The 27,433-nt window shown below is 36.0% G+C and overlaps 1 protein-coding gene and 1 pseudogene across 1 annotated transcript in view; one reads left to right on the plus strand and one right to left on the minus strand.

Annotated features, from left to right (window-relative positions):
• Positions 1 to 27,433, minus strand: part of UGT8 (UDP glycosyltransferase 8) — a 98,064-nt gene that overhangs the window by 27,356 nt on the left and 43,275 nt on the right. The gene's annotated exons all lie outside the window — the stretch shown is intronic.
• On the plus strand, positions 8,641 to 26,838 carry LOC139440182 (large ribosomal subunit protein eL6 pseudogene; annotated as a pseudogene).

The raw sequence follows: 27,433 nt of genomic DNA on the forward strand, positions 1-27,433 counted from the left end.
TGGCAATAATACTTCACAGGGCTATTGGAAAGATTAAATGACATCAAACACATAAGAGTGCTTTATTAGCTAAAAACCATTCTGTTATTTTCCCTGAATATGACATCTGATAAGGAATGCACAGATTATGGGCTGACATTATAGTTACATTGAAAAACTTACCATTTTGAACCAAGGTATTTTCCCTCAATTATACCTTTCACATTATTTTAAATTCTTTAGAATAAAGCTGGTTAAAATAAACACATAAATGAGAAATCATACCAAAATTGTTTTTACATGCAGATTCAAATCTAGTAATCAGATTTCAGGAATGTCAAATGATTTCTAAAACTTTCCAAAGTTGTTAAGCCACAACCAACCTGAGGAAACAATAGAGAGATCAACACTAAGGTGATGGTCCTATTTTTTCAAAAATCTCAGGAGCTCGCCTTCATTAACAGGACAAACATTCGAACATCCAAGAGAATGAAATAAGCACTTAGAAGGGTATATTCATATCCTTTGAGATTCTGCAGTATCTTTTTTACTCTCTCATAAGGCTTTTAATTGTTACGATTAAGAAAAGCAAGCAAAATTTGAAACCCTGATTTGACTTTGATGATAGTTAAGTTTTCACAATTTAGACCTTCAAGAAACTGCATATAAGCAATCAGAATGTGCCAAGGATATTACCCTGGCAAGGTTCTGAGGAGCTGGAGGAAAAAGCCACTGAATATAAAAGGGGCAGAAATATTAAATAAATAAAGTTGAAAATTTCACCATAAAAGAAAAATCAGTCTAAATATGACATTGAAATCTTTCTTGCATTAGAAAAGGAAATTAAGAATCCAGAGAAGGTTTGAGGGGTGGAAGTGATTTGAACATGTTTATTTGCAATACAGAGTAAGAAGGGGGGGTGAGTGGGGTAGGATAAAGATGCAGAGCAGAGAAAACACACTTTTTTTTCACCTTTGAATGTAGTGTTATATGACCTGCAGTCTTAGAACATTTTTTCTTAATGTGATGTCAGCTAAATATTGAGTGTACTGCTGGAACAAAACAGCCTTGGCTACCAAATAATCACTTATGAAATAATGTCTTGTCAAGTGAGGTGGGTTTCAAAGTCCATTCATTAATTCAGCAAACACTTATTCAGTACCTAAAACATACTCTCCTGACTCGGGTTAGATCTATCAATGAATAAATGAACAAAATTCCTATCTCATGAGTTCACATTCTTAACATAGGGGCCACAGAACAGCTTTCGACACATACCTCCCATCACTTTCCAGCACTTTATCTACTCTTCATATCCCAAACACAGTCTACCCTTTGGTTCCTAAAATGTGGTCTGCCACCATATTTATTTATCAAAGCCCTGACAAGGCATACCTTCACCATCTCCCCCTTGAGACCTACTGGTTTATATAGCATTTATCACAGTGTTACACAGTGTTTAGGCACAATACTTTCTTTCTAGGTGGTGAAATACAGTGCAATACTTATTTCTTTTAATAAATCAAGGCTAATAGTAATCTATCTCATACAAAAGATAAGCAATAAATACATTTTTTATTTTTTCATTATAACTCTGTCCATTTTCCCCAGAATTTGAACTAGCAGAGAAAATGTTGGACAGTTTATAGAAATGTCACATTTTTAAATTCAAGTTTAGCTACTAAATTATGTGGGCTGCATAGACAAAATTAATAGTTTTTGTTTACCAGCCAGCCTACTTGTTTGCCTCCTTTCCTTAGAGAAAACAAAACAAAACAAAGCACTGTTTTTGTGTTAATTACAATGTTATGCCACAGATATACTCAGATGAACAAGATAAAATCCGTATCTAGTTATGGAGGCATATAAATGAAACAGTTGTAATAAAATGAGATTAGTGCAGGGAGAGATCATCATAGATATGTTTTAGATGATATAGGGAAAGGAAAGTGAGGATACAAAGGAAGAAAAGATGAAAGTATTAAACCAAGTCTATGCTGGTGAAAATATTAAGAAAGGGATATACATTTAAGTGTTTATTAATAAGAACTAACGGGACTTAAGAGTGAGGTTGGGTAGAAAGGGTCTAGAATGATTTTCAGGTTGCTGACTTGGATTAATTATATAACTAACCAAGAGAAGAAACACATAAAAAGAAGTTCTGAGGACAAGGAGAAAGAGTTCACATTTAAAATATTGAATGTGAGGTTTCTGTGTAATATCCAGATGGAACTATCTAGAAAGCAGTGGAAAATACTGAAACTTGGAAGGGAAAATGGGTCAACAGGCACAGCAGTAAAGGGTATATCAACTGCAGATAAGGGAAACATGTGAGTAGGATAGACAGTGAGCAACCAGAGGCATCTCTGTTATCTTTCTTCCGAAGACAGTATGGGAAAGAAAATATTGCAATTCTTAAGGAGGAATAAGAAAAAGAAATTCTGAGTCTAGAAAGTCTAAAAAGCTATATAATATAGTAGTTATATTTCTATTCACAGAAATAATTAGAAAATGATCCGAAATTTGCTAAGTTAGTTATGGAGGCTCTGTGGTACATGTCTCAAATCCTCATCCAGGGGCTCTCCATAAAGTCAGTTTGTTCCAAAACTCAATCAACTTTTTTCAGGGAAGATCCCAAACCAAACCAGAGTCTCTAAATGACCACTACACTGATTCCAGAACTAGTCCAACTTCCTCTAATGATTTTAATACATGCAAGTCCCATGCTAGGGATATACCCTGTCTCTCCAAATCACCCTCAGACTAGCAGAAGTGGCTGAGCTTTCTCTGGACTCTAACTCAAATTCAGCACTCATGAAGGCAATAACTTCTTGACTGGCAAAACTAACACCTCATCTTAAGAGAAGACAATAAAAACCAAAATGAGAAAGTTTAAGGAAGAGGGACCCCGTCTATTTTGAAATTTTCAGAACTCACTATTTTCCATTCAGAAATTCCTGTATAAAATGTCTCTATATTCTCCTTTCCTATCACATAATATAACTTACAACTATAAGGAGATGGACAGCAGCAGTTCACTGACAATGTTTCTTTATGTCAGAACTAAGATGGCTTTGATTAAAACTAAAGGCAAGAGAAGAGTTAGCTAACCTACAGCAAAAACAAAAAACCTAAAAAAAATTATCTAGACACTGACTATTCATTACTTGCTTGTACAGGAGAAGGATATAGTCATTTTACTCCTTTTAAAATCTTTTTTTTTACAAATACTATTTTCTCTCTACTATATTACTAAATGGATAATCTCCTCACTGGGAAACACAAATAAAAAATTCTAGATAATTAACTTTTATTTATAAAATAAAACTTCCCTCTATCAATTTCAGGAACTGATTAATACATTTAAGTGCAAGTTATCTTTAAAAAAAAAACTAAATACAAAGAATGGTAATAAGTTTATTTGGTAAAAGCAACCTAAAGAAAAATAAATACATTATTAACCACACATTGAAATTATAGACAGGGGAATTATATTGCCTAGTAGGTTGTAATTTTCCAAAAATAGCCAAAGTAATATTTCCAGTCCCACATGTGCTTTCAGTACCTTGCTAATTCCCATAAAGAGAACCTGTCCCCTCTCTTTGAGTAATGCTATATGACTCCCCAAGGCCAATTCATAAACTGAATAAAGTTTCTACCTTGCTCTCTTTCTTTCAATACTCACCTTTGGTATTCAGCCATCATGCTATGAGCACATTCAGGCAAAACAGAAAGATCATAAGTAGGTATGCAGCTAATAGCCCAGCTAATGCCTCAGCCAAGAGCCAGGGTCAACTGCCAGTCATATGACTGATGAACCTGAAGGTGATTCCAGGCCTAGCTCTTGAGTCTTCCAGCTGAGGACCCAAATATTATAAAGCACAGACAAGTAATTCCCTCTGTGCACTGTCTGAATTCCTGAACTACAGATTCTGAGGGCATAATAAATTGTTGTTTAAACACCACTAGGGTTGTTTATCCAGTGCTTATTATTGGAATATCTCAATGTATTTTCATTCAGTTGTTTTCTCAAGAGTCACAAATGGATTTGAAAAGCAGGGCTAAAACATGAAGTCCCTAATACTATTCTCCAAAAAGACCAGGAAGAACAGAATGTAACAAACATTAAACATGTATTTTGTGAAACTAAATCCATCTAAGTTATCTCTTCTAAGAAAATAAGATAGTGGATAAAGATGAATCCCATTACTACCAAAGAAGCTAATTCTGAGCCGTGGATCTATGGTCCTCAACTAATATTCAATAGAGAAAATGCAAAATTTCCTGGTATATTTCCAGAATCATTCTTGTAGTCACGTTCCCTTTTGAAGTTTACTGATAATACCAGTGGGGACAGGAATTCAGTGCCCTTCTTTTATCTGTAGGCATATTCATTTCATCAATAATTTAATAATAGTCAAACAAACTTTTATTGGTCACCTTCTTGTATCAGGTACTAGGTGTTAGAAATACAAAAGAACAAGATATGGTTCCCTGCCCAGGAGTTCATAGTCCAGTGACTGTGGACTTCACTATCAGTACATTACTATAGCCTTGCCCTATTTCCTCCCTCCACTATGGGGAATTTTAAGTAATAAATAATAATATTTTAAAATTTAATGTACATTAAATTTCCATAAATTATACCCCAGTTTTCCTCTTGATTTTAGAGATGAATTTCTAAAGCAGTAGTTTGGTCACGAGCAATTAAAAGTAGTAAGTTATTCTCCAAAACCATCTATTAGAAATGTACTTTGGGCAGTTCAATTAAATCAAATACCAAAGGTTCCCTGACATCAAAGAATTTCTTCATAAATAAATGAAAATTTCTCTTTTTCTTGATAAATATTATTATTTGGTGTTTCTGGATTATATATCTGTATTGAGAGAAGCAGTAAATGCAGAACTTGCCTAAAACCAGTCTAGGTTATATCATTTCCCAGGCAAATCATTCAAATGGCTCCTCCCAGCTCAACAGCAGGATGAGAGTGCAAGTGAGTCAGCTTCTCCAAAAGGTTTAGTTAAGAATGTATTAAGCTGGACAAAGATCCAAATCTACAATAAGATCACATCCTATTAACTTTAGTGTCTCTCCTGCTGAATAGTGAATGTGGCCAAGAAGAAGGCAGGAGAAAGCTTTCTTTTACTTATGCTGTCTGCCTGTTAGATTTACTTATACAGATCAGCAAGCTAGGAGCTGATCTGCCCCTTTCCCTTCATCTCACTTTCCCTTTAGATAACCTATTTCCACAACTATTCAGGAAGTGCAATTCCTCCTCTGCAACAAGCTAATGATCCAGAAGGGTATGGGCATTGGTGCATTGATTTTGGGATGAGTAATCCATCTTCTCAGGGAAAGCATTTGTACCTGGGGCAGAAACATACAGAGCTCTGGGGACAGTATCTGTCAGACTGTGTAGTCTTCTAGGCAACACCCTCTATCAAAACAGTTTTACAGACTAAATCTTACTATCTGCTTGGATACAGAATTAAGAGACCAGAGTAAGAGTAAAATCCTAGGTAGGCCAAGCAAAGACAATCTACAAACACTGGAAAGCTGTTTGGGGAAGCTGTGCCCGTCAGTCTCTCTTCTAGGTGTTGCTCTGACAGGAACATTCCATCAGCACATATTATATACAATTGAGTCCATTCTGTAGAACTAAAACTTGGATTTATCTCTTTTTCTAATCCACCAATATCATGAATTCTTTCCAGTAAAACGATTAACCACAAGGCTCTTAACTAAAGTCTGTAGAAGTATATCTTTAAGTAACCCAAAACTTTACTTTCTCACCCATTTCCTTCTATCTTAATCCCAGTACCCTATCAAAAATTTCACTTTCCAATCCCAACTCATATATTCCAAAAGTCTTATTCAAGTACTCCCCACCCAATGCTGAATGATAAAATTCTCAATACTAACTACTTTTTAAAAAGGCTTTATCCACAATGAGAAAAATCTTAAAATTTTCACTGGTTCAACAACCAAATGATATTCAAAGTCGATCTGTTTTTCTTCTTCCTACACTGAATCACACTTTATCATTCTGGATTCTCTCAGCCTCTCCCATCCTTGCCCAATCTCATGCCTTTGCTCGCTCTGATTTTCCTTTCATTACTGTACTTTCATCTGTTCAAATTCAACAAGTCCTTCAAAGTCAACTCAAATGCAACTTTCTATATCAATCTTTGCCTCATCTTCCCAGTTTAAAAAGTTATTCTTTAGTTCTCGTCTTTGATAGAATACTGTATCTTCTTTATGGCAACTGTTCATTTTTTAACTTGTTATAAAATTATTTGTATAAATACACCATCTCCCTTAGCAGGCTGAAAATTCCTTGAATATCAAAGCATCTAAATAGTGTATTGCCAATAATTCATGTACACTAAATAAACATTCACTGAATATATATCTGATAGCTTATACTAAATTTTCACTATCATTTTGCTAATTCAAACCCATACAAACATCCACCAACTTACATACGGGTTTGTTTCAAAGATTCATTTTTCTTTTCAGAACTCCATATGAATTTTCCCATTCTATTACTATGCATTGGAAGTTTAGGGTAACTGAAATTGTTCTTCAGTATTTCGGGTATATTATGAATTAATTATTAATTTAAAACGTATTTGGGAAATGCCTTGGGAAACTAGTGTGACGCATAACATTGGTTGCAGTGGAAAAATGCTTTATTAGTTCCACCTTAGGAAAACAAATTCATGTTGTCTGTTCATAGGCACCAAGAATGGATGGACGTGATTCAACTGTTCAAAAGAAATCACCTTTCTGCATATCCTTAACAGTATACACATAAAGAGCTTATGAACCTGTTTGTAGCATTGGGGGGGGGGGGGGGAGGGCAGGAAGGAAACCCATATAGAGAATTTCAGAATGAGAGCAAAAGTGATATACATTTGGAAAACCAGCTGGTACTTCTTTTTAACCTGAAATCATTTTAAATTTTACATAATATTAAAAGGGGATGTGATACTTTTGTATTTATAAAAAGAGTAACACTGCTAAAGAAAAAGGCTTAAGCAACAATTCCAAGATGAGAACTCTCTAAGCATTCTCAATTGAGGAACAATGCAAAGAATCAGCTGTAAGATGCCAAGTCTTTTAAAGTTAAATTGTTTACATATTTTCTTCACGTAGCTAATACAGTCTACTATATGACTCCAAAGGAAAATGGGTTATGACAGTCATGTACTAGAATGAAAAGTTGGAAAAATGCATAAGCAAAATTTTTCCCTAAATAAAAAGTATAAAAGAGCTGGCTGGCAAAGACCTGAAATACACCATCTAATTCTGAAAATATGATTCTAACTGTGGGCAAACTGAGAACAAAAACTCTGAAGGAATACTGAGTAAAGCAGAGATCAGATTTTTTGAGGATCAATCAAATAAGGAGTTTTTGAAGAGGTATGTTTCAGGTAGGAAAGTTTATGATATAAGATATGGGAAATGGCAGATGAAAAAGGACTTTTCCAGCAAGAGGGACTGCATGTTCAATGGAAAGAAGCTTGAGGAACAGAAAGAATACTTGCACATCTACATCAGAAAACTCCTTTCTATGGAAAAGCAGGAAATGAACATGGTAACATGGTCATTTAAGACCAGGTGACACAGGGCTTGAAGGTAAAAAACAAACAACAACAACAAAACACAAATTTATGAGTTCATCCTGTAGTCCGGCTACCTAGGGATTGACTCTGACACACTGAAGACAGATTATAATCCAAATAACAACAAAAACTGAAATAGTTATAATATTGGACAAAGTATTTCATAAAATTTTGTAAGAGAATGCACATGTACCATTTTAGAGTATAATAAAGTTAAGGTAGTTGTGTGTAGTAGACGTGCTTCAAATATTACGATCTTTAAAAATTAACTCACACATAAGAGGAATGTGAATGTGGGAAAACTGTCCAACAAGTGTTTTTTATAATACACTCCAGAAGGAGAACATGCAGATAAGCTGGTAGGAAAAAGAGCTCAGAGTTTAGTCAATTGCCAGCCATTTTGAAATAACGCAATTCCAGAGGTAACAAATGTGACTATCCAGCTAGAGTCACTGTAAAGAATTTAATACCTAGGCAGAAGGAATCAGTGATCCTAACACACATCAGGTCCCCAGGCAAATGCAGAGGAGAGCTCCATAAGAGCTCAGCTGGGGACTGCTCTGCACAATTGAGTGTGGCAAAGAACACCCATGATTCAAAATAATGCTACCTTTAATGAACAGTTTTCACACAATTTTAAATGAGGGTTTTTAAAATTTATACAATCCCACATAAATCTATACTTCACAAAGAAGTTAAGGACATCCCTGGAGAAAAACTGAGCTGTACCAGGGAATACAAGCTACAAAGCCCTAAAATAAGTAATCATTTTGGAGTGCTCATTTTAATCCATAAATAACATTTAAGTGCTTTTTAAATAATGAACAAGCAGCTATTTCATTGTGGGAAAGGCTGCTAGTTGCCTATCAGTATTGATTTTCCCAACTTCCTTAGTAACAATTCCCAACTTTTAGCTGGGCATACTGCAGCTAAGGTAGAGACTACTTTTTCCCACCTTAGCTGGAGCTAAGTGTAGACATGTGACTAAGTTCTGGCTAAAGGGAGGTTAAGGAGAAGTAACCTTGACTCCCAATGGCTGCAATGCAGCAGCAGCTGACCCTGAGGACGAGAGCTGCAGCGGCAGGGAAGGAAGAGCAGAGGCTGAAGGAGCTTGGGGCCCCACTGACGCCTCAGAACTACCCCTACCACCCGGACAGCCTGGCTCAGGACTTCCTTTTAGTGACAGAGAAATAAACTCCCATCATGTACGGCTACTTATATTCTGTTATATGCATTAAAACGTAATCCATTAGATGCCATCATAAAGGAGAATGCAAAATAGCAGACTTCAAAGAAACGTACCAACTAAATATGGTGATGACCCAGATGAACAAACTCATTCTTCTCTGGTCTCTGGATTTGAGAAAGACTGCAATGTAAATTATTAATATACTAATTTCTGGACAATGCAGGATGCTTTAAAGCCAGTGTACTTTACCCCATACTAGAATAACATCTATAGATATCAACCTCCAAAACCCTAAGGACCAGGAGTTGCAACTGAAAATTCAATATCATTCATAGTATTACTAATTTGGAAGGAAAGCTAAAACTCTTCTTGTCCTACTAATTTATTTTACATCTGAAGAAACTGAAGCCCGACATTAACTGACAGGAAGTAATCAGATACAGAGTTAAATTTTCCTAAGTTCCGGTCTAATGTCTTCAATTCTAAAATGCAAATATGTTCAAACACGCTATGAAATAATGCAAAGAAAATTTTAACTTCCCTGGAAGGATAAAGCTATGTAAATTGAAGGTATCACTCCAAGGAATTCATAAGAAAAATTTTATTTGTTCAATGAAAAGACATTAAGTTGTATTATATCCTCCAAAACTACATTTCACTTGTCCCTATGTTTTGCACTTGAAGGAAGGGAAAAACAATATGCATAAAGAAACCTTAACCAATTATGCAACATGGTAAACATGTTGTGTGTCCTTTTATTCTTTTTTTTTTAAGATTTATTTTTTATTTCTCTCCCCTTCCCGCCCCCCCCGCCCAGTTGTCTGCTCTCTGTGTCCATTCACTGTGTGTTCTTCTGTGACCACTTCCATCCTTATTAGCAGCACCAGGAATCTGTGTTTCTTTTTGTTGTGTCATCTTGTTGTGTCAACTCTCCGTGTGTGTGACACCATTCCTGGGCAGACTGCACTTTCTTTTGCGCTGGGAAGCTCTCCTTACTGGGCTCACTCCTTGTGCGTGGGGCTCCCTTATGTGGGGGACATCTTTACCTGGCAGGGCACTCCTTGTGTGCATCAGCACTGTGCATAGGCCAGCTCCACACAGGTCAAGCAGGCCCAGGGTTTGAACCGCGGACCGCCCATGTGGTAGGCGGATGCCCTATCCATTGGGCCTTTTGTTCTAAAATTAATTTTACTTCCCTTCTTTAGTATATAAGTATTATCCACCTGATGCACTACAGTAGTTTTAAAAAATGTCAACTGCTTCATCCTCATATATCTATATCAATGGATACATACGTTTATATTATTTGATTATGATCCATGACGAAATTAGACTAAAAGTACAAATATATCAAATCTCATTTTTATGCTGTAATACCAAGATTAAAAAATGATGCCTGCCCCTAAAACTTACATACAGCCTAAATATATGTCATTCAGTATGCTTGATTTGATTTGACTAATAAATATATATAAAGAATTAGAAATATAATATTATCTATGTGTCTGTGGTAACATATAAATGATAGTACTAAACATTCCTTCTTACACCACTTACAACCCTTCTTTCTCACCACAGCCAAGAAATGGATATACTCTTCATTTTTCATCTGCTTTTGAGTATTAGTAAAACTCATAAATGTTAACACATACTGATAGATCAGGGTAAGCTGAAATCTGATGGAATGACATTCCATCTTATATAATGCAGACAAATAAAGGGAAACCAAACAAAGAATCTTTTATTATGTATGTCTAGGGACAGACTAGGCAAAGGACTTTTTAAAAAAACCAGCTGAATTAATTGGATTTTATAGTCTTTAGGGAATAAGAAAATCTTCAGAATGGGTAAACAAAGGACAATGAATTGATATCAACTACCTATAATAATAAGCAGGAACATTATATGGTGCGTGAACTGGAATATCTGCTTTTGTTCACAAACATCCTCTGAAGTTCTGTCAATTAACATGAAAACACAAGAAAGAGAAGATAAAGGCAGGATACGAGGGCAACAGGAGTATGAAATGTATGAGAAGGCAGCCTGAGTTTAAATTATGCCTCTGCCACTCCTGGCTGGTGAACTCAGGCAAATTACTTAGCTTACCTAGACCTCATTTCTTAATCTATAAAATGCACATAAAAACAGTCCTTATCCCATGGTATGTTATTAGGCTTAAAGAGGTTTGGAATTACGTACCCTAGAAAAACATATTCTGAATCATTCCTGTGGAGGTGAATCCACAGTGAATAGGACCTTTTGATGAGGTTACTTCAGTTAAGGTGCAGCCCAACAGAATCAGGAGGGATCCTAAACCCAGTACTGGAAGTCTCATAGAGAAGGCTACAGAGAGAGAAGCTAAGCACAACAGCCAAAAGTTGGAGGTCAGTGGACCAGGAAGAGAAAGAAGATGCTGCCATGTGCACTGCCATTTGACGGAAAAGCCATGGACCATGGATCACTGGCAGCCAGCCACAGAATGTCACAGTCTCGTGGGAAAAAGTACCACCTTGCTGATGCCTTGCTTTTGGACTTCTCCAAGCCTTAAAATTGTGAGCCAGTAAGTTCCCATTGTTTAAGCCAACCCAGTGTATGATAGTTGTTTTAGCAGCTGGAAACCAAAACAAGGCTTAAAAAATTAATCTGTACTGTTAAATACTTCAGAATGCTAAATAGTATATGAAAGCACTCAATAAGTATTAGCTATTATTTAACTCTCATTGTGAGCACTAACAAAAAAAGAAAATCAGATTATTGCCACTGACCCAAGAGGAAAAAAACAGTTGACATATCTTTTAAAACTTCTTTGGCCCATTCAGGAAGGAGGAATGAGATGCTTCAGAGCTCTGTCCCCTGATAGAAACTTTGAACAATCAGCAAGAACTGGCAAATGCATCATTCTCAAACTTCCAGAAAACAGAGCATGTATGTCTGTCCTAATCTGTCTGGTGGCCTGAGTGACTTGCCACTCTAGAACTTGCCCTGGGTATAAGGCAGCTCACAGAATTCTCCTACAGAATGCAATGAGAGAGCAGTCAAGTCATGCTGCCAAGGGCAAGGAATTACTGGTTGTAGAATATACAGTGAGTGCCCAGGATCACAAGGAAACTGTTTCCTAGGGAAGAGGTGATGTTTGGAACTGTAGAAATAGAAGAATCTCTAGAGCTAAGGTGCATGCCCAAGATACAATACAGTCACAGAAAGGTTCTGCGAGGTCCCAATGCTTTGGCCTGAGCTACTCTAAACACTCACATAGGTCAATTAGCAAAGACTGGGAAAAATGTTTTTTGATCCTCCTCCTCCTCCTCCTTTTTTTAAATTTTGGTTAGTTGAGAGCAATTAATGAGAATTCTGCCTGTCATAATACTAGCTAGATACATCCTTAAAGAATAGATGGCTCAGAGTATAAACTTCAGCAATAATATGTTAAATATCAAAATGTCTAGTTTTCAACAGAAAGTCACACAACATACAAAGAATCAGGAACTGATGGCCCAGCTAAAGAAGAAGACAAAACAATAGGAACCATCAATGAGGAGGACCAGACCTGGTAAATAATAAGAACTTTTATAAAATGGTCCTATATATTCTCAAACAGCTAAAGGAAAACATGGACAAAGAATTGAAGGAAATTAGGAAAATGAGAGATGAACACAAAGAGAATATCAATAGGGAGATATAAATTATGAAAAGGAACCAAACAGAGCTGAAGACCATAGTAACAGAAATTAACCATAGAAGGGTTCAACAGCAGATTGGAGCTGGCAAAAGAAAGAATCGGTGAACTCAAAGACAAGACAATTGAAATCATCCAGTTTGAGGAGCAGAAAGAAAGAAGAAAAGTGAGCCTAAAGAACCTGTGGGACACCATCAAGAGTATCCATATATGTGTTATGGGAGTCCCAGAAGGAGAAAAAAGAGAGAAAGGGGCAAAGAGAATATACAAAGCTTTTCAAATTTAACAAGACAAACAGACACATCAATGACACTCAATGAATTCCACATAGGACAAACCTAAATAGACTCATGCAGCAGTATAATACAATCAAACTTTTGAATGTCAAAGATAAAAAGAATATTTTGAAAGTCACAAGAAAGAAGAAATGGATTACTCACAAGGAAGCCTCAACATGATTAAGTACAAGAAGACAGTGGGATGACATTTAAAGTGAAGAAAGAAAAAAAAAATTGCAAAACAAGGATTCTATACCTGACAAAAGTGTCTTTCAAAAATGAGGGAGGAATTAAGACATTCCCAGATAAACAAAAACACAGGAAGTTCGCCACCACAAGACCAGCCCTACAGAGAAGGCAAAGAAAATTCTGCAATTTGAAAGCAAAGGACAATAGACAACAGATTGAAGTACATGAATAAATAAAGATCTTCCTTGAGGGAAATGACATGGGCAAATATAAATGCCAGTACTACTGTACTGTTGATTTGTAACTCTACTTTCTACTTCCTAAGGACATAAAAAGCAAATGCATAATATGTAATGATAAATCAGTGATTTTGGATTCATAATGTATCAGCATTAATTTATGGAAAGAACTACATAAATGTGAGGGGACAAATGGATATAGGAACATAGTTTGTGTATATTATAAAATTTAAGTTGGTATCAAAGCAAACCAGATTGTTATAAATTTAAGATATTAAATTTAACATGATGTGTACAGCCTATAATCCAGTGCTCAGAATATGAATAGATGACAGATGGAATGATTGAACAAATATGACAAAGTGTCAAAAGTGGTGTATCTGAGTATCTGTGTGTAGGGGGGTAGGTGTATGTTAGAGCTCTCTATATGAGTTTATATGAGGTTGTAACTGTCCTGTAAATTTTAAAGTATTTCAAAATAAAAAGTTAAAAAAAAAGAAACCTTCCTGGGCACTGGCTCAGGAGACTTCAATTTTAATTATGGATTAAAACTATAATGATGCATTTTATAAAATCTCTGTATTTGCCAAAATGACATCCTATGATGACTAAAGGATGCATTATTTGAAATTGTCTGCCTGTGTCTAATTGTGCTCTCTTTTACAAATAAAATCCTTTCTAGAAGGAAGAGGCCAGAATAAATCCTAGTGATATTCAAAGGATTATTTTCCCTAAATCCATCGTCACAATTCTAAACTCCAAAGGAGTCTGTTCTGTCTCGAACTCTAAAACTTTTGCAAAAGCCTGTCCCAATGATGGTGAGAAATGTGCTGTGCAGACCAGTGGACTCTGAAGACGACAATGTTTTAAAAATCAACCTGAAAACACTGACCTGAAAGAAGAAATTCTTCATCTATGGGCATTTCAAAAAACCTTCAAATTATGATCAAGAATCATTAGCATCAGAGGGCACTAAGAATTATTTCAAGGTGTTGGCCTTGAAATAAGCCATAATCTGGACCCTTTCTCATGAGGGATTTGTGAGAGAAGTAAAACCTAATGGCCTCTATCTGAGGCATCCCTAGTCTGTAATGGATTAACTTTTCTCCTATGCATTGAGAATGATACTAGCTCTGTACCATCTATGGGAGAATTGGAAAAATAGTCACTCAAATAACTTTCGTTAGGGCTTCTTTCTTCTGTGGAACCCCAGCTGAGAAATGCAATTTCTGGGGAAAATTTATTTTCATTAAAACAAAAATTGTGTCCCATGATACTCTAGATGATGGTGATGATGACAACTCTACTTAAACTGTTCACTGCATTATTCTGTGGCACTGATGAGTATTGAAGTGTTTTATTTTCCAAGCCAGGAAAAATGTGAGATTGAGGATCTGCTGAACTCAGAAAGACTGTCATATATAATATATCTGTATATTTATTGTAAATTCAATTAGCAGCTACCTTTGTTCACAGTGAATTTTAAACAGATAAATAGTGTGTGTGAACAAAATTCCACCTCAGGGCTGCTTTTATTCAGCAATAAAAATAAATGGAGATCTTATATTCTTGAAAAGTACTTGTCAGTAATCAATCCCATGAGAATCTTTCTTCAAATATTTAACATATCAGATATAAACTTTTCAAAACAGTGTATCTGAGTGCATCTGCCAGAAGCTACCCTGAGCTGATTCACTTTGAAACTTCCAAGGTGAGCCTGGCAATGTTCAAAGATTCAAAGTTAAATCATGATTCTGCAATATTTTCTAAAGTACATACAAAATAAGATGATAAAAGATATTGTTGGAGGATAGTCTGTGTATTATCTGCTTAATTGGTCCAGACTGTACATTTTTGAGGGACACTGTTTTCTTTACTCCTCTGAACCCTAGAAAAGTGTAAGCTAATAAAAATAAATAAATACTTGCTAAGGACATGTCCAAAAAGCCAGATTTTACCTAGGTCAATAATCTACGCCTGCAAAAGCCAGACTACCAGAAAACATATGAATGGATCATATCAAATCCACAAAATAACATTTATAGAATTGCTTTTCCCTGGATAGCACTTTAACTTAAGGTTGTTGTTATATTTTGAATGGCTTTCTTTATTATTATAAGCAATTTCTCCCTATAACGACATGACAAACTTCTTTCTCATGTCTATTTTTCCCCCTCCTGTATAAAGCATAACAACAAATTGTGAGTTACCATTTGTGGGCTTCTTTCAGTTTCCAATAATTTTATGTATAAGTACATCTCTATTTCTTATGTATATAATTTGACAGGACCAAATTAATCTAATTATGCTATCTTTGAGGAATTGAGAAAACACACCAAAAATCCTTATTTTCTCTAGTTTTGTTTCAATAGTTTAGCCTATTCTGATGTCACATTAACTCTATATTTGCCATAAATAGTGACTGGGAGCACAAGCTCTCTTAACAGTGCTGGGCATCTTACTATGCAATTTTGACTTTGGTGAAGTGGTTCATCTTATCAAGTGAGGTAAGAAAAATGAGGTTGCCAAGTTCTTACACTTCCATAGGATTATAATAAGGAAAAATAATACGTTACATTGTATGCAAAGTATTAAACACGATGTCACCTCATGGTAAGCACTCACCAAATGATAACCACTAATATTGTTTTAAAAGATCCAAATTGTTCCTTGATAGTGAAACTCTTGGTGCTACTAGTACTTCTTACTCCCATCCAAGAAATTCTGCAAAGGTTTTGCAATTTTTAACCAATTATTATATTTTTAAATTTATTTGCTCATGAAATTTATCTTTTATTAGCATGGTCTAAATTTTCACCCACAAGGTTTTCTTATTTTTTCAGTCCTTGAAGATATTTAAGAAGACTCTACCTTGTATGTAACGGTTGTTTTTTAATTATTTAATTTTCATAGAAGAAGCTGAACGTCACTTTAAGGAGCTAAAAACCAGGCTGGAAATATAAGACATGCTGACCCGAATGAATAACTAGCAATGTGAGGAGTTTCAGATGGGAAATACATCACCAGGTGACACATGAGAGGAAAGGGACCACGAAGAGAAGAATGCCTATAGCACCACTGTACGTTCAGCACCTGACATAGTGTCCTGCAGTACTGAGCAACAGTAAGCATTAAATGATGAAAAAGAGATTTTCAACAGACATAAAGAAAGGGATTTTTCAGCAGAAAAGATTTGAAAATGCATAGATCACAAACTTTACATTCATTAACTCATTCATTTACGCACATTTGTGAAAGACCTACAATATTTCAAATGCCAAGAAAGCAAAGATGATGAAACATGGTGCTGACTTCAAGGGGCTCATAGTTCAAAGAGAAAAAGATGAATAAACAAATCACTGTAATTCAATGTGGTGTGCTAAAATAGGTTATGTGTGAGGAACTGTAGGAATTCAGATAAAAACCACAGATAAAGAACATCAGAGGGCCTAGAAAACCTTTCAATAAGGAATGAGGCTAAAAATGGGGAACGGATCAGGTTGTCTGGAAATTAGAGGGTACAAAGAAGCAGGAGGCCTGAATGCAAGGCTCAGGCATTTGAACTTGATTATTTACATATGGGAAGCCCTGATAATTTGTCAAAAGGGAAGTAACCTGGCGAGTGCTATATTATTTGAAGATTAATCATTCTCTGTTTTTAGCGTAGATTAGATTCAGAAAAGAAGGGCTTTGTGAAGGCTGGGAAATAGATTAGTGGAAACTGTGCTCACACCTGAAGTTGTAAACCATTTGCAGAAAATGGGAGTGAAAATAAAATGAAATGGAAATGAGATGGACAACATTTCCACAGAGGAACAACCAGTATTTAGTAAAACCATAAAAAGTTTAAGGATGTATATTTCATTTTTGATGTGCCATGGCTTTCAAGAGAGATTTAAAAAGAATTTCTGTGTTAGCCGAAGTGATTCCCTTTCTATAACTTTCTTATAATATGCTTTAAATCGCAGTTTGGCCACCATCTGAGACTGATATAAAAATTATAAACACATGCATTCATCCAAAAGATTTGCTGAGTACCTATGTCGATTACTCAGCATGGCACCGTCATGAAGAAATAATGTTTGGGTGATTTATTTTTTGTTTGTGAAGTAGTATGTCACTCAGAAATAGTGCCCTGAAGAACTATTTACAAGTATTATTACCCTTGCTCTGGAAAATGTGATAATATAACTTTTTTCTAATCTCCACAAATTTCTCTTTATCAGCATTAAATGGAGTACCCCAAAACATAAGGACTTCTGCCTGCCATATGGCTCAGCACTACTTTTTTCCTAGAATTTTCCCAATTTCCCAACTGTAATTCAAGTGGTTTATCTGTACTTTTATCATTCCTCAACACCACATGTCACAATTAAAATTTAAACCTATGATTACAGCATTCCTTGCCATTCCCCTGAACACATGAGCACCTAATCACATAGAAGCTGTATTTGATGCCACTGCGATCTTCTCATATCTCATATGTTATGTTTTAACATAAAAAAGTCAGAAAAATTTCCATGTATTTTAAGTCCTGCTTTTTCAGTTTTTACTTTTGACCTTAAATTCAAATTATACAAACAAAAACATTATTAAACAACAGAACAAATAAAAGGTCTTTTGTTGTTCTTTCGGAGCCCCCAAATAGTGATTTCCTATTTGGGAGAAATGAATCCCTTAATAGGGTAGCTGTTTCTAATTTTGTCCTGATTGAACCATGATGCTGTTCAGATATCCCATAGCTGTTCTCAAAGGCACCCTATTCTACATTAAAAAGAATTTTTCTAAATGAAAGCAGAAAACGGTTCATAAACAATTAATCCTACCCTATTTATTTTTCTATGATCTAACCCTTTAAAAGTCTTTAAAACAATATGTCTCTGGAAATAAAAATATTTGTCTCATATACTAACAGAAGTAAAACATTAAATTTAAATCCTGTTGCTTACAAGTTAAATAGTTATGAAAGAAAGGTAAAACAAATAAAATGAAGTTTTATTTACTGACGTGTTGAGTGCTAGTTTATTCAGCTGTCCATGCTGGTAATTCATTACACAGCTGCTCACTCAGGTAAAAATTTAGGAGTAGAATTCAGGAAGCAAAATATTCCATAGTGTAACAAGTTGGTCAGGAGAAGTGATTTAACTGAAGAGTCTTGGAAAGAACAAGTAAATAAAATTCTAGCCAAGGAAATTATAACTGTATGTTCATCCTGCTCCAAGCTAACTAACTGCTACCAATTATTAACTACTACTATGTGTTGAGCATGATATTAAAATATATGCTTTACTCACTCTGTTATCCCATTCAGACTATAAAGCATCTCTTTAAGGCAGATAGTTTCCCCCTTTATACAGATGAGAAAACTATAGGTTCAGATGCCCCAATATCTCAAAGATAGAAGTGACTGACTGAAATATAATTCAATCAATGTTTATCTTTATTGAAAAAGTTGGTGTTCTTAAAGTCCAGGGTTCAATCCCCAGATCCCCAATACCTAAAAATAAAAAAAAGTATGTGGGTGCTAGCCAAGCCAGCAGATGTCTCTGTTGATCAGCAGATGTCTCCGTTGATTAGAGGAAAGGGGAAAGAAAAATAAACTGATAATATGCTATATTTAAGGTAACATTAGTAGCTATGAAAACAGCATGCCACCAACAACGGAACTTCTGTGATTGTTTTTTTAACAATTGACTATCAATTATATATTCATTACTTATAATTCAAATTTCAGTCTTAGCCTTTCTAAGTGTAATTTATTTAATGAGTTACATATAAAACTTTAACTTTCATGATATATCAAGCCCTAGAAACATCAGTTCTCTAATCCATAATTTCAGATATATTTTGATGTCTGAAAACCCAGTAAATGGTCTTATGACTATTTTTAAAGTCCATGATCTGATTTCTCTTCTGCCCAAGAGCTAAATGATTTGCAAATAAACAGTCCATTGTGTTTGTGTAAAAGAACACTTAAGGGAGCCCACTGATTAAGCAGAGTTCGGTGAGCTGACTTTTTTGTGAGGGGAGTAAGGAAAGTAAATTAGCTACTGGTCATTAAATTGAGATTTTGCCCATCAGGTATTTTAAACACAGCAACATTCAAAAGTACAGTAGAACTTCTCCACAGAAATTACTCTAAGCTTGACAACAATAATTAAGGACCATAAAAATCAGAGTTTCATTTTTTAGATGAGAATTCATGTCTTTTATTTTTTTACCTTCTCCCCCACGGCGTGTTTGCGGTCTGCTCCGTGTCCATTCGCTGTATGTTCTTCTGTGTGTCTGCATTTATTATTTTTTTTTATTCCCCCACCTTGCGGCTTGCTTGTTGTTTTGCTCTCTGTGTCCATTCGCTAAGCGCTCTTCTATGTTTTTACTTGTCTCCCTTTCTTGTTGCATCACCTTGCTGAGTCGGCTCTCTGCAGGCCTGTGGCACTCCATGGTGTGCAGGCGAGCCTGCCTTCACAAGGAGGCCCAGGGACATGAACCCAGGACCGCCCATATAGTAGACAGGAGCCCAAATGATTGAGCCACAGCCGCTTTCCGAATTCATGTCTTTTGATGAAATTTTCAAGCATAGTTCTTTGGATTAAATAAAATCTAGCATTATATGTTCCTATAGCATCATATTTATTTTACTTTATCTTTATTCTCTTATTTATTTAGGTTGGATGGCAGCTAGTGTCACTAGTGTCAATAGCTATAAATCTATTCCTCCTGAAGAATATTACAGAAGTGGGAACCTGAGGAACTTTTCTCATCTAAGAAATATCTCTTCATATGATAACTATGAATCTATGAAACCTTAGTAGTTGAGGTAGTTAGGTTCATGTGTCAACTTCCAGGTAACAATGTTCAGTTGTTTGGTCAAGTAAGCACTGGGCCAACTGCAATACAAGGGTATTTCATGGACTTCAATCATCAGTGAGTTGACTGTCTAGATGGCTGTTAACAACTACAATTCAACGGAGGAGATAGTCAGCGGTGAGTGACGCCTCATCCCATACTCTACTTCCGACAACCAACATCTCTTAGGGAACTCATCGAGGACCTTCACTGGAGTCCCTGGCTTGCAGCCTGCCCTACAAAATTTGGACTTGTGCATTTCCATGGCTTCATGAGACAATTTTATAAAATCTCATACTATTTACAGACAGCTCCTGTTAGTTATGTTTCCCTAGAGAACCCTGACTAATACAATAGTGGAAAGGAAAATGAACCAATTACCACACTAAAGTCAATACTTTTTTGTTTCATGCATCTAATAATGCATCAATCATGTCTATTAATTGCTTGCAAGTGATATTCTCCTCCATCCAAGCTCTGTTTTTGTAAGACAATGCTAGGGGATATATAGTTTCCTTGGCTTCTCAAGTAAATATCCTCAACAGGTTGGCCAAATCAGTGAAAATTTAATGACTTATGATTTTGAGGTTAAGAAAAGTTCAAGTCAGACAACATCAAGGCAATGCTTTCTTCCCAAAGTCTGATACCAATGACTCTTGCTCCTGGGCCCCTCTGTCACATGGCAATGCACATGGTGGCCTTTCCTGGACTCCACCTTTTCTTCCAGGTTGGGTTCCACTGACCTTCAGCTTCTGGCTGCTCCCTTTGGCTTTCTCTCTGTCAGCTTATATAGGACTCCAGTAATAGGAATAAGAGTCATACTGTTTGAGCTGGCCCATACCTCAACTAAAGAAATCGCAGCATAAGGTCCTACTTACAATGGATTCACACACACAGGAATGGATTAAGTTTAAGAACATGCTTTTCTGGAGTACATAGTTTCAAATCACCATAGGACCAAAAGACAATAGTTTACCATGTAAGAGGTACTTAACATAATTTATCTTACTTTTATAACAAAATATGTTTTTCTCATTTTCCTGGATAAAGAAGTTGAAGTTCAGAGAGATTAAATAATTTGCCTAATTTACAGCCAGTAAATAGTGAAATAAAAATTTAAACAGGTTTACCTCATAGTAGCTAACATGACAATGCTTTTAAACAGGCATTATAGGGGATTGGGTGCAGCTCAGTGGTTGAGCACCTGCTTTGCCTGCATGAGGATCCAGATTCAATCCCTGGTACCTCTTAAAAATAAGGCAGAATCTTCAGAAGTTATGTCAAAAGCAGAGGGTCAATAAAAGAAGATAAAAGAAGGCAAAAGCAAGGAAATGGGAGGCATTACAGGACAGAACACAGGTGTTTTGTTCCAATTAAATAAAGAGACTGCCTTTCCTGCCACCACTTTCTGAGTACATAATTCCATTCCTCCTCATGCGTCATCTCTGCCTAGGCTGAAGGGGAGCAGGAGGATCCTCATGTTAAACAAGAGCCAGAGACACCAGAATGCACACAAGGGCAGGTTTAGGGATGGCAGGCTTTTCCATTTCCTTTATTTTTATTTTATTATTTAGGTTACTAGGAGATAGATTGTTTTTTTGTTAATATACTTTTCAAAAAAAAGAAATTAGATTACATAAATGTTACACAAAAAATCCATTTCCTTTAACAGAAGGCATGTTTTATATGCTACTTGGCTGTGATATCTAAAATAACACCTCATGCTCAATAAATATTTGCTGAAAGAATTGGTGAATGAATGAAATGAATGAAAAGAGTGTGGTAAAGAGAGTGACAGAGAGCCAAAGACTGCTGTCCTTTATTTCCACGTGAAATTTTCTTTCACAAATGGAACTGCCTGTGGAATCAGAGCAGACTATAAAACTAATAGATTGCATATAAGTTTCTTGACAGCTTTAAGAACTACATCATTTTATTCTGTATCCCCAGGATATAATACAGTGTCTTGCACATGGTAGGCACTCAACAAGTGAATGAATTAATAAACCAAATATATAAGTATGAATGGATATTTTCTTTTACAAGGATAAAATGATGTTCTCAGCCATGATCCCCATCAGATAAGGAAAGTGCGTGAGACCTGAAAATGCTCACTGAGCTTGGAATGAAATCATTACTCACAATTGTCAGAAGAAGAGGCAACCCAAGTGTTCATCAACCAATGAGCAGATAAACAAAGTGGGATCTATACATACAACGTAATATTATTAAGTCGTTAACAGGAATGAAATCATGATGCATGTGACAACAAGGATAAGCCCTGAAGATTTTATTTTGGGCAAAATAAACCAGACAAAAAGTACAAATATTATATGATCTCACGTATAAGGCATACTCAAAGAAAGCAAATTCACAGATTAATAATCTAGAGTATAGGTTACCAAGGGCTGGGGTGGGGATAGGGAACGGGGAATTAATGCTTATAATGTAAAGAGTTTTTATTTGGGAGGATGGAGGAGGATGGAAAAGTTTATTGTGATTATAATTAACAGCTAAAAATTATATTTGAATGTGGTTAAAAGAGGAAATTTTAAGTTCAACATACATTACTAGAATAAACTTTTAAAAACATATCCATAGGACTGTACAATACACACAATAAACCTCTGCATAAACCATGGGCTATAGTTAATAATACAATTATAGAAATGTGCTTTTATCAATTGCAGCAAATGTACCACACTAATGCAAGATGTTAATAATAGGGTGGTACACAAGAAATCTGCATTTTACACAAGATTTTTTTCTATAAACCTACAACTTCTTTAATAAAATTTAAAAATTTAAGAGAAAGAGAGTGATAGTTGTACCTAACTTTGGATGTGCTAGTCACAGTCAAAACTTAGTGGAATCACAAAATGACAAAGAGAATTCATTACCCAACCAAATGGGGGGCAGTAACTTTCCAATAATGTGGAGAACATTCAGCAAGAACCAAAGACCAGAAAGACCTAAAATTTCAGCAATAATATAGGAGGAGGTGGTCCGCGTCCCCTGTTAAAAGAGATGGTTTAAAATAGAGTGCATAGTACCTTTTGCACAATGGCCTTCAATAAATTGTTATGGAAATGATGGAAAAAGGAAGAAAAAAGAGGGAGGGAAGGTGGAAAGAAAGAACAGATGAATGCCCTTAAAATGTGCCTCCTCTGATATTACAAAGTTACAGACAAAACAGCACAGTATTGGTGCAAGGATAGACATGTTGACAAACGGAATCAAATCCAGAGTTCAAAAAATAGACCCTCACATCTATAGATTCATAAAATAATATCAAACTGCCACACCTGGTAACCTATATTCTACATTCTAACTCTATGAGTTTGTTTACTATAATGAGCTCATATAGGTGAGATCACAAGATGTTTGTCCTTTTGTGTCTGGCTTACTTCACCCAGTATAATTCCCCATCAGGATTTCCTTCCTTTTTATGACTGAATAATATTTCATTATATGTATAAACCACATTTTCTTAATCCATTCATCAGTTGATGGACACTTGAATTGCTTCCATATTTTGGCTATTGTCAATAATACTGTTATGAACATTGGTGTTCAAATGTCTATTTGTGTTCCTGCTTTCAATTCTTTTGGGCGTACCTAGTAGCGAAATTGTTATGTCATATGGTAATTCTATGCTTAACTTCTTGAGAAACTGGCAAACTGTGTCAAACTTCCAGTGTCTGTGCCATTTTATATTGCCACAAGCAATGAATGAGTGTCTCTGTTTCTCCACAAACTGTCCAAACTTGAATCCAGAAAAGAGAAAAATTATGTTTTAAAACTAATCTATTCCTATGGGTGTGATACCCTTTGATGGCATTAAATTCAGCTAAGGGGCCATTGAGATTAGATTATTTGATAAGATTGCTTTGGGCTTTTATTTCAACTCAGGCTGAGTCCCTGCCCTCTTGATGGGACTGATATAAATGGACACTCACACAGACATAAGGAGAGCTCTGTCATCTTGATTTTGCTGGGCCAATTGGGGCTTATCCTGGTGAAGTTATTCTGGGTCCCTTAGCCTAAGTCCAAATGCAGCTATCTAAATTCTACCTAATGAGAACTGAGTCACTCTGGGTACTTCAGTTCGCATGACAATTAAGGCCTACTGTTGATGGAAGTCCTTTAGAAGGTGCTATACATTTTCTTCCCTGATTACAGAGTATTTATAACACATTAACTTAGTTGTGCTTTGTACCACTGTGAAAGTTATGGCCCAAGAGAGTTATGCCCTTTGCATTCCTTTCATTGTTTTCATAGTTATTTTAGAAGTTTTTGCCAGGTTATTAAATTGTCGTTTTTGTTGTTTCTAGCATGCCTGCTATATTAGTCAGTCAAAGGGGTGCTGATGCAAAATATCAGCAGTCTGTTGGTTTTTTTAAAGGGTATTTATTTGGGGTAGGAGCTTACAGATACCAGGCCATAAAGAATAAATTACTTCCCTCACCAAAGTCTATTTCATGTGTTGGAGCAAGATGTCTGCCAACATCTGTGAGGGTTCAGACTTCCTGGGTTCCTCTCTTCCTGGGTCTTGCTACTCTCCGGGCTCAGGGTTCCTCCCTTCCCAGGGCTTACTTCTCTCCGGGCTCAGTTTTTCTCTCTTCCTGAGGCTTGCTTCCCTTTCCTCTGGGTGTTTACTTCCCGGATCTCCAGCTTAAAAGTTGAGTGTCAAACTCCAATATCAAAACTCCAGCATCAAAAACCTCCATAATCAAAAAGCTCCAACTCTGTCCTTTTCCATGACTTTTATCTTTGAGTTCGCACCCAGCAATCAAAGCCCTAATCATAATTTAACAATGCCCAGGTACAGACTAGTTTACAAACATAATCCAATATCTATTTTTGGAATTCATAGCTATATCAAACTGCTACACTTACCTTAAAAATGTTATTTTTAGTTTTAATCTTCAATGGGCTTGGAAATAAAATAACCAAGAAAGTATATTGTAGGAGTGAATTAACTCCACATGAAGAAGGTCTGAGTGGATCTACTGTGGTTAAGTATATGGGCTTTAGTTCTAAGACATTTTGACACTTATTTTGCCTTGTCAAATGTCCTTCTGACTTACTTTCATCCAGATAAGTGATACTGTTATACAAAAAGTTATACTACCAGGAAAAAAAAAGCCTGTTATGAAAATGAGTGGCAGAAATAGTACCAAAACTCAGATCTTTGGTTCTTTATTAAATGCTCTCCTAAAAATATAGCTCAACTTAGTAAATAATTTAGCTTTTTTTAAGTTCATAATATATAGTCCTTACATAAGTATTTGAATAATCCTTTAGTTTTATGTGATGCTCTATAATTTACAGATATATATATTATTTCTCCTGATTTTCAATGAAAGTTATAATAAAGACAAAATATTATCATTTCTCTCCTTTTACAAATAAGAAAAAGGAATCTGGAAAGTTCATGTGATTAGCCCCATAGAACAAAGCTAGTAAGTGGCAAACCCTAGACTCAAATTCGTTTCTTAAATTCCAAGACTATTTGGTTACTATAGGAATATGGGTTAGATAATATGAATTATAGGGCAGAGCAAGTTTACAAGGGCAAAGCATACTAATAAGTGGGCACTAGTTGAATTTCAATCATCCTACATGATTACCTTCCAAAATGCAGATTTCTAAACAAGGAAATATTTTCAACAAACCCGTACAATTTAAATATTGTAAATGCATAAATGTCTTTGGCATAGTTTAGCTTCATGTCATGGTATTATTCTCAAAGCAGATAAAGGAAAATAAAGCACCATTAGATCTAGCACAATGTCAGACACTGTAACCTTCAAACCCGGTGACTATAAGATTTGGTGCTATTAAGAAGCCTGAAAATGATGCATTACCTCCAACTTCAATAGTGTGACAAGTTAGGAGTATAATCACCCAAGTGAATCACCCAAAAGAACATAGAGAGGAGCTGAGAAACTGGCAGTTACTGAAAAGAAACCTGAAGCCAAGAAGGATGGTGCCAGTGGCACGGTTAAGAAGGGTAGACTCCAAGCCAAAAAGCTCAAGAAAGAGAGGCCTCACTGCAGCTGAAACCCCGACCTAGTCAGCGGAATTGGCAGATATTCCCAATATGCAACGTATTCCAGAAAGGCCATGTGCAAGAGGAACTACACAGCAGCTAAATACAGGATCGAAAACAAAAAGGAGAAGGTTCTTGTTACTTTCACAAAACCCACTAGTGGTGACAAAAATGGAGGGACTCAAGTGAGGGTTAAACTTTGCAAAACACCGAGATATTATCCTACCAAAGACGTGCCTCGAAAGCTGCTGAACCACGGCAAAAAAAAAAAAAAAAAAAAATTCAGTCAGCAAGTGAGAAAGCTGCGACCTAGCATCACTCCCGGGGCCAGTCCGCTCATCCTCACTGTTTGCCACAGGGGCAAGAGAGTGGTCTTCCTGAAGCAGCAGAGCAGTGGCGGTTACTTATGACTGGATCCCTGGTCCTCAGTTGAGCTTCTCTGCGTAGCACATACCAGGAATGTGTCATTGCTACCTCCACCAAATTGACACAAATGATGATGATGTGAAAATCCCAAGCATTTCACAAATGCTTATTTCAAGAAGCAGATGCTGTGTAAGCCCAGACACCAGGAGGGTAAGATTTTGGACACAGGGCAAGAAAAATATGAATTTACAGAGCAGCACAGGATTGATCAGAAAGCTCTGGACTCAAAGCTTATGCCAAAAATCAAAGCTGTTCCTCAGCTCCAAGACGACCTGTGTTCTGTGTTCTCTCTCACAAATGGAGTTTATCCTCAAAAATTGGTGTTCTAAACTTCTTGCAAAGAACCTAATAACTAGTACATTAAAAAAAAAAAGAACTGAGAAAGGGACACCCAGACTGTGTCCCTTAATGCTGTTGCACCACTGCCTATATGACTTTTACTAACCAGACTTATTATTATGCTACTGGAAATTGATTCTTCTGAATTATGCCTTACCATCTTCTAGACCTTCTATTTCAGCATAAAATATTCACTATTCCTAGAAAGGTAATACAATAAATTGCTACCAGCCATTAACATATAGCACTGAATGCATTTCTTAGTCCTCATTCATTGCTGCAGCCACTAACTGCATTTGAGAATTAGAAATAAAGTGGATTTAACAAAAAAATAAAGAAGAAGGGGATTTTGGAGCATTGGGTATCCTAAGTCAGAATAAGGTTGACTGAGGGTGAGTGGGCCAAGGGTTCAAATTCCGAGAAAAAACAAAGCAGAGGGGAGGAAAGCAGTAGAAAGATTCCGTGTGGGGTAGGGGGTTGGGGGTTGGGAGAATATGCTGAAAGGGAGTAGAATGGAGAAAGAGAAGAATAAAAACATAAGTTGAAAGGCCAAATATAAAACTGACAATTTTGACAAGGGTTGGC

The sequence above is a fragment of the Dasypus novemcinctus genome, chromosome 1 (genome assembly GCF_030445035.2).
Source record: "Dasypus novemcinctus isolate mDasNov1 chromosome 1, mDasNov1.1.hap2, whole genome shotgun sequence".
NCBI classification, from domain to species: Eukaryota; Metazoa; Chordata; class Mammalia; order Cingulata; family Dasypodidae; genus Dasypus; species Dasypus novemcinctus.